Source organism: Schistocerca serialis, chromosome 6 (genome assembly GCF_023864345.2).
Source record: "Schistocerca serialis cubense isolate TAMUIC-IGC-003099 chromosome 6, iqSchSeri2.2, whole genome shotgun sequence".
Classification (NCBI taxonomy): domain Eukaryota; kingdom Metazoa; phylum Arthropoda; class Insecta; order Orthoptera; family Acrididae; genus Schistocerca; species Schistocerca serialis.
In genome coordinates this window covers 217261436-217268895 of record NC_064643.1, presented here as the reverse complement: position 1 = coordinate 217268895, position 7460 = coordinate 217261436, and positions in this window count along the sequence as shown.

Here is a 7460-nt window from a genome sequence, read left to right as displayed (position 1 = left end):
CCAAGTACTGATCGTTAAAAGTCGGCACCATTCGGCAAGGTACGTCTCAACAGTTCCCTGTTACACGTTGCTGCCACCCTTAGCGACAACTAAGTTGTGGCACTGTAGTTGCCTGACAAAAAGTTGTTTTGTATGCGTGAATGGATGATTCACTGATTGCCACGTCGGTTGCCGGTCACGTAAACATTGCAGTTACTCAGAATGCCGACCATTTTCCTGGTTTTTCAGTATTTTTTATTTAGGAAACATTTGACCTTTTATGATAGCCTGAAGTTGCTTCTTCTGGATTGCACGTATAAATTGTTACATATTTATTTCGTATAGCATAATTTTTTGTATGATAACACTTTGAAATAACGGTTCTTGGACATGACTACGTTGCACTCGCTGCAATGATATATACTGTTTTCTCTTGCAATGTTTCATCGTTCAAGAAATGAAGAAACATCAGAAAAAAATCGCAACGTTTCAACAAACTTCTGCGAAATCAAAACGAGAAATAATTCACTTCAAGTCAGACACTATTCTTCTTCACAAAGTCGGCATCATCGTCGATGTCGCCATCCTCACTGTCATTGTCAACAAAATCTTGCTCCAGTTCAGGCAACTTTTCGTCGACCGCAAGACCGCGTGAAACCACCTCTTTCGTTTCTTTACGTACTGAACGTACAGTTGCCGCCCTCCAGCAGCTTGACTTCATACAACAAACGGCTTATTTATGGAAACGACATGTCCCTCGCAGCACAATACAGCCGACTGGGTCTGTCAATATAAGTCATGTGGTATTTAAAAGCGGGATAAATTGTACCCCGTCACATGTCGCAATCTGCAGTCAAAATGTTAGTAACAGTAATTGTACTTATACTTAAATGCACGATGCAATATGAGGCACGATGACATATATAATTTCGTAGGCTTCCGCGACCAGAGTCAGTTGAAGAAAAAGTTTCCTGAATATCGTACGGTGTCTACTGACCCTGTAGAAGGCCACATGTTTGAAACGTTGGTTTCTCCATTATAGTTTTTTACACTATGACGCGGTACGATACTCACAAAACTTTTATGTCAACGATCAGAATTGTTTCAAAACATTTATCAATGTAATTTTTTTACTCATTGCGTTGTATTACAAAATACTTAAATTAATTTTATATTCCTTGCAACAAATATAGAAGTAAACGTTACTCCCCTCACATCCTCTACCCTCATAGTGGCCGTGCTACTTACCCCTACACCCCCGAGGTAAGAGCCCATTTTAGTTATCTCGTAGCCGAATTACCAATATCACATTTTAAAATATTTCTTTCCTTGTCCGCTTTTTTTTCTAAGCGGGGAGACTGCTCTTTTTAAGAAGCTCTTAACGTTAGCTCATGTACACACATCAAAGTTTTGCATCACCTCGGTTAGCAGAACTCATGAAGATAGACGTTGACTGTGGGTATTGTATCACATGCACAGTCCCTTTGACTGTTGAGAGATGTCACTAAGCCCGCACAAAGATGTAAACAACCATGCATAAGCAGCGCCTATTAGACAGAGGGGGTCCGGCAGCCGATCAGTTCCAGTCATTCCACCAGGGTCGAGGTACACGGCTCGTGTTGTCCGTAGTTTAACTATGCCTAGACGGTCAATACCGCGGTTCGATCGCCTCCACATTGTTACTTTGTGCCAGGAAGGACTCTTCAACAAGGGAAGTGACCAGGCGTCTCGGAGTGAACCAAAGTGGTGTTGTTCGGACATGGAGGAGATACAGAGAGACAGGAACTGTCGATGACATGCCTCGCTGAGGCCGCCCAAAGGCTACTAATGTAGTGGATGACCGGTAACTACGGATTACGGCTCGGAGGATCCCTGACAGCAACGCCACAATGTTGAATATTGCTTTTCGTACAGCCACAGGACATCGTGTTACGACTCAAACTGTGCGCAACAGGTAGCATGATGCGCAACTTCACTCCCGATGTCCATGGCGACGTCCATCTTTGCAACCACGACACTATGTAGCTCGATACAGATGGACCGTTCAGGATTGGCACCACGTTCTCTTCAACGATGAGTGTCGCATATCCCTTCAACCAGTCAACCAGACAATCGTCAGAGACTTGTTCGGAAGCAACCCGTTTAGGCTGAACACCTTAGACACATTGTCAAGCGAGTGCAGCAAGGTGGAGGTTCCCTGCTGTTTTGGAGTGGCATTATGTGGGGCCGACGTACGCCGCCGGCGGTCATGGAAGGCGCCGTAATGGCTGTACGATACGTGAATGCCATCCTCCGATGGATAGTGCAACCATATCGGCAGCATATTGGCGAGGCATTCGTCTTCATGGACTACAATTCGCGTCCCCATCGTGCACATATTGTGAATGACTTCCTTCAGGATAACGACATGGACTAGAAAAGCCACCATATTCTCCATACGTGAACCCTATCGAACATGCCTGGGATAGATTGAAAAGGGCTGTTTATGGACGACATGACCCACCAACCATTCTGACGGATCCACGCCGAATCGCAACAGTGCCTTGATTTTGCGGATAGTATGCCACGACAAATACAGGCATGCATCAATGCAAGAGGATGTGCTGCTGGGTATTAGAGGTGTCGCCGCGCGAGATTAGCCGAGCGGTCTGGGGCGCTGCAGTCGTGGACTGTGCGGCTGGTCCCGGCGGAGTTTCGAGTCCTCCCTCGGGCATGGGTGCATGTGTTTGCCCTTAGGATAATTTAGGTTAAATAGTGTGTAAGCTTAGGGACATATGACCTTAGCAGTTAAGTCCCTTAAGATTTCACAGACATTTGAACATTATTAGAGGTGTACAGCAATCTGGACCACCACCTCTGAAGTTCTCGGTATTTGGTGGTACAACATGCAAAGGGCGGAAATGATGTTTATGTTGATCTCTGTACCAATTTTCTGTACAGGTTCCGGTTCTCTCGGAACCGAGGTGATGCAAAACTTCTTTTGATGTGTGTATTTGGATTCGCCTGTTAGCTGGTGGATGTATGTTGTTATGTAAAACACTTGATCCGAGCTGCATTTTTACGATCACTGATTTGTAATCTCAAGCATACTTACTTTACGCTATCAGGCCCAGAGGAGCGCGCTCAGCTTCAAGGCTCCTCCTCCAGTGGATTCTGTTTCGTGCCATCTGTTGCCAATCATGTTGTATGCCTATCTGCAGTAAATCCTCATAGATTCCATCTTCCGCAGCTTTGCTTTGGTCTTCCTAGTGCTCTTTTTCCGCAGGGAGTAAAATCCATGGACTTCAAGGGTCATCGGTGTTTATCCATTCGGCGACATGCCCTCCTCATACTAGACGCTTGCGTCTCATCACGCCTACAATGTTTGGTCTACTGTAAATTTCGTCCAGCTCACAATTACGCTGTATCCTCCTTTCTCGAGTGATCTGCCCCGGCACGGGACGATACCACTGGAGAATGAAGGATCTGGCTGAATGAAATCTACAACAGACCAAACATTATAGACGTGATGAGAAGTAAGCGGGTAATATGGGCAGGACATGTCGCTCGGATTGGTAGACACCGATGGTCTTTGAAGTCCATGGATTTTACTGCTTGCGCGAGAAGACCGCTAGGAATACAAAAGGCCCGCATCTCGTGGTCGTGCGGTAGCGTTCTCGCTTCCCACGCCCGGGTTCCCGGGTTCGATTCCCGGCGGGGTCAGGGATTTTCTCTGCCTCGTGATGGCTGGGTGTTGTGTGCTGTCCTTAGGTTAGTTAGGTTTAAGTAGTTCTAAGTTCTAGGGGACTGATGACCACAGATGTTAAGTGCCATAGTGCTCAGAGCCATTTGAACCATTTTTAGGAATACAAAAGCAAAGGAAGAGAGATGGATTCCACGAGGACTTGCTTCAGATCGGCACAGAGGGTGTTGTGCGACAGAAGGTGCGGAACAGGATCCAGTGGAGGAGGGGCCTTGTAGCTGTGCGCGCTCCTCTGGGCCTGATCGAGTGAAGTGAAGCAAGCATGCCTGAGATATAAATGGTCCTCAAGTCGTACCATCCCTTCTGGTTCTGACGAAGCAATGTGATGCCTTGTAGGCGTTTGTTAAACCTGCTAACCTGTGGAACTATTTTGCTACAACAATCTTTGTAACGCAGATGTTAATGTGTGGTTACCTGTGAGGATCGGGTTTGACGTATAGACATCTATCTATAAGTAGGTAGCGTCATAAACCGTTAGGTAGTAATATCTTGCAACATTCATTTTCGGTCCTATGTTCTATTGCTTGTTCTCATTGCGCTTTCAGTCTGGGCTTCATTCACAAGAAATTACCACGAGAAATATGCATGTGACAGGAGTCTACTCACGATATTAGTAGTAAGAGACATACCGATGAGCCAAGTCGTTATGACCACTGCCCACCATGAGATTGATTGGCACCTGGGAATGTGACGCACTAAGGAAGGTACGCTCTAAGTCAATAAAAAAGACGCACCATGAACAAATTATACGAATAGGACGGAGATCGACAGATGCTATGTACATATACAGACAAACGCATTATTAAAATTTGAGAGAAATTGGATGATTTATTCGAGAAAGAGCTTCACGAACTAAGGAAGTCAATAACTCAATGGTCCACATCTGTCTCTTATGCAAGCAGTTATTCGTCTTGGCATTGACTGAGATTGTTGGATATCCTCCTCGGGGACATCGTGTCCTGGTTAAAGGCACCTGCCCATGATGCTCCAAACGTTCTCAATAGGGAAGAGGTCCGGCGATTGTGCTGGTCAACATATGATTCGGCAAGCACGTAGACAAACAGTAGAAACTCTCGCCGCGTGCGGATGGGCATTATGTTGTTGAAATGGAAACCCAGGATGGTTTACAGTGAAGGGCAACAATAAGGGACGTAGAATATCGTCGACGTACCGCTGTGCTGTAATGGTGCCGCGGATGACAACGAAAGCTGTCCTGCTATGAAATGAAATGACACTCCAGACAAATACTCGTGGTGTCGGGCCGTATCGTGGACGACAGTCAGGTTGGTATCCCACCGCTGTCTGGGGAGTCTAGACATGTGTTCGCCGGTCATCGGGTTCAAAATGGTTCAAATGGTTCTGAGCACTATGGGACCCAACATCTGAGGTCATCAGTCCCCTAGAACTTAGAACTACTTAAACCTAACTAACCTAAGGACATCACACACATCCATACCCGAGGCAGGACTCGAACCTGCGACCGTAGGAGCAGCGCGGTTCCGGACTGAAGCGCCTAGAACCACTCGGCCACCCCGGCTGGTGGCCGAATTCGAAGCAGAACTCATCAGTGAAGACAATTCTAGTCTTGTGAATGAGATTCCAGGTCGAATGTGCGCGGTACCATTGCAAACGGGCTTGTTGGTGTACAGAGGTCAATGGTAGTCGGCATAAGGGGCGCCGTGAGCTTTCAGTCCCCTTCCCTTGAGCTTGCTATTAATGTTACTTGTGATCACTGAAGGACCAGTTGCACGTCGGATCAATGGTAACGATGAGCCCGGCGCCCTGATTGCCTCTCTGACGATTGCTCTTTTCTCTCTAGATCTCTGACGCTCTGTCGTCTCTCTAGATCGACCGTTTTCTTGTCGCCATTGTGTTTCGCCCTGGTTCACCCGTTCCTGCCAACATCGTCGAATAGTGTCATCTCTCCTATTCAAATGTCGAGCGATTTGCCGTTCACTCCAAAGTTGAGCCCAACTACATATCCTCTCTCAAATGCTCACATCTGTGTATACTGGTCACACGCCTGTCCGCGATGCATACTTACTGCCCAGCTGAGTACATGGAATGAAATTCGAAAGACTCTATGCCATGGTATCGACATGTTCCCTATTTACAATCCATGCTAGTTGCGCGGTAAAATTCCACAGTAGCGTCAAACATTCATCCATCGCCCTCCAAAGTTTACAGTTTCGCATTTTCCTTACATATCTGTATGAACATCTATTTGTGAGTGTTTTGGTTGGCAGGAGAGCCAACACCGTGTTACTAGAGGAGGCCGAAAGGCACGCGTTTTAGCTCACGCAGGCTGGCGTGAGTTCTGGAACAGGGCAAGGAAATTAGAATTTAGAAAAACGGACGTAGCTGGTGGAATGCTTAACTTTAATCCATTAATGATGAACGTCGGTCTTGACGATACATGATTCAATATCAATAGTAACTGATAATGGCGCCTTGCAAATGACGTAGCTGAAGGCTATGCTAAACTATCGTCTCGGCAAATGAGAGCGTATTTTGTCAGTGAACCATCGCTAGCAAAGTTGGTTGCACAACTGGGGCGAGTGCTAGGAAGTCTCTCTAGACCTGCCGTGTGGCGGCGCTCGGTCTGCAATAACTGATAGTGGCGACACACGGGTCCGACGTATACTAACGGACCGCGGCCGATTTAAAGGCTACCACCTAGCAAGTGTGGTGTCTGGCGGTGACACCACAGTGAGCCCTTTGCGTAACTCTTTCGTGGTGTGTCGATTTTTTTGTTGTCTTAGAGTATATATGATCAGAGCATGAAAGAATGGAGAATCATTCTAGCTAGGATAAGGGCCGTAAATTGGGAAACCCACTTACATAAGCGACTTTGACAACGAACAGACATTTAAGGCCTGACGCGTCGCAAGCGGCGAAAATAGTCGGCTGTAACCGTGCTACTTTTGTACGAATCTACAGAAACCAAGAGTAGGCAGCAAGACGTTTCATCATAGAACGTGGAGATGGGAGGCTTGCTCACTCTGTGAAGTATGACAGGGGGCAATCTGTGGCAGATCTGATGACAGACATGGTCCTGTCACAACTGTTTTGGATCACACCGTTGATCGCACGTTGTAGAAAATGGGTCTATACAGTAGAGACCCCTACATTTTCCCAAGATGGCCCAAAGACATCGTCAGTAACGATTTCAGTGGACACGGGATCATTTACATTGGACTGTGAACCAGTGGAAATGTGTAGCTTGGTCATATAAATCACTTTTCTTTTTACACTAGGTCGATGGTCGTTTCCGGATACGTCATCATGCTGCGTAAAGGCTGCTCGAAATATGCACCACGCGACAGACGTAGACCAATGAGGGCAGTATTATGCTGTTTGGACATTCACCGGGGCTCCCATGGAATGTGTAGTCGTTGAAGGCACAATGGCAGCTGTAGACTACGTGAACATAATTGCGGGCCACCTACATCCTTTCATGCTTGATGTCTTCGCCGACGGTAATGGCATATTCCAGTACGACAACTATCCGTACTGTAAGGCGAGAATCGTGCTGTAGTGCATCGAGGAGCCTGATAGTGATCTGAGGTTGATGTGTTGGCCACCAAACTCACCTGCTCTAAACTTGATGTGTACGTGCATCACGACTACTTAGTTTCCTGATTATTTCCTTTTGTGTAACAATGATATTCGCCTAACAGGGGAGTAATTCAACGACATGTTGTGCCACATCAGTTAATGAATGTATGTAAAGCATTTA